Source organism: Sphaeroforma arctica (assembly GCF_001186125.1).
Source record: "Sphaeroforma arctica JP610 unplaced genomic scaffold supercont1.8457, whole genome shotgun sequence".
NCBI lineage: Eukaryota > Ichthyosporea > Ichthyophonida > Sphaeroforma > Sphaeroforma arctica.
In genome coordinates this window covers 1-1,231 of record NW_014032101.1, presented here as the reverse complement: position 1 = coordinate 1,231, position 1,231 = coordinate 1, and the positions used below count along the sequence as shown (strand labels likewise).

At 37.7% G+C, this 1,231-nt stretch overlaps 1 non-coding gene across 1 annotated transcript; it reads left to right on the top strand.

Moving 5' to 3' along the window:
• The first annotated feature begins 97 nt into the window (after nucleotides 1-97).
• SARC_30309 lies at nucleotides 98-180 on the top strand. The gene has a single exon. It is a non-coding gene; the product is annotated as a tRNA-Leu (tRNA).
• Nucleotides 181-1,231: the final 1,051 nt, after the last annotated feature.

Below are 1,231 nucleotides of genomic sequence, written 5' to 3'. Positions count from 1 at the left end.
GAATAATACATAGCCTTCTGAATCCAAGGGAAGAAAAAGAAAACGAATACTATAATACTATGTAATATATAATAATTTAATTTTAATATAGTACAAGAGCTGGTTGGCCGAGCGGTTAAGGCGTGGCACTCAAGTTGCCATCGACGTATGTCGGCGTAGGTTCGATTCCTGCACCAGTCAATTTTTTTTCTTCATTGTTGTTCAGTGTCAGTATTTACATCAAATTGGTAGTTTATATAATGGGTTGTTTTTCTTGTTTTTTCTCTCTTCAGGCTATGCACATAGCTGTTTTCAGGTCTCTTGCACATAGCCATAGTCTTTTGAATGATGAATTCAGAAGGCTATGCCAATTGACATAGCCTTCTGAAAATTGAAAATAGGCCAATAAGTTTTATGCAACACAAGATCTGAAGGGAGTGTTCTTCGTATCTTTTACCTCCACAGCGAACGGTATGCAATAGTGTATAGGCTGGGTAAAATTGAGTATCCCTGACAAGTGAAACTTAGAGTACACAAATTCACTGTTGAGCAACGATAGGATGAGGGACTTATAGGTCCAAGTGGTATAATCATACGATCGATGTGAAGATACTACGACTGAATGATCAAGTCCTTCTGTCTCAGTTGACAGCTGATATCAAGATTGCACTTTGAAACGATCACTTTTTGCTACTATGTACCGAGCAGGTCAGCAGGATATTTGATCTGAGGCAAAAATAGAGATTGCATGTTTCCATGGTTACAAAATAGAAATGAACTCGCCAGAAGATTGGTCCACGAATCAGAACCTAAGGATCCATTACCACAGAGTAGGGTTTTGATAAAATATTGAACATATATGGGCATTCGACAACTTAAGATGTACTGTATGGGTGTTTACTATTCGGTAGTCGACGGCTCGAGGCATCCTGTAAAGCAAATAGTACGCACAACTTTTCGCATATACATTCAATTACCACATAGTAAGTGATAAAATCAGACGCAAGCACTAACATATCCCAGTAATTGTTGTAGTGGTACATACGTCCAACAAAGGTATATCATCAAAATTAGCTTGCAGTCATATCAACAGAGTCGCTGCCCTACGTTCATGGGTAGTTCACCACGATAAAAAAGATAATCACATCAACATGGCCAACCAAAGCACGAGTAAGATTCGGATCTCTTCGAAGAGGTATGTACAAAAGTTATCATTTGGTTGTGCTATTATATATTATATATATATATTATA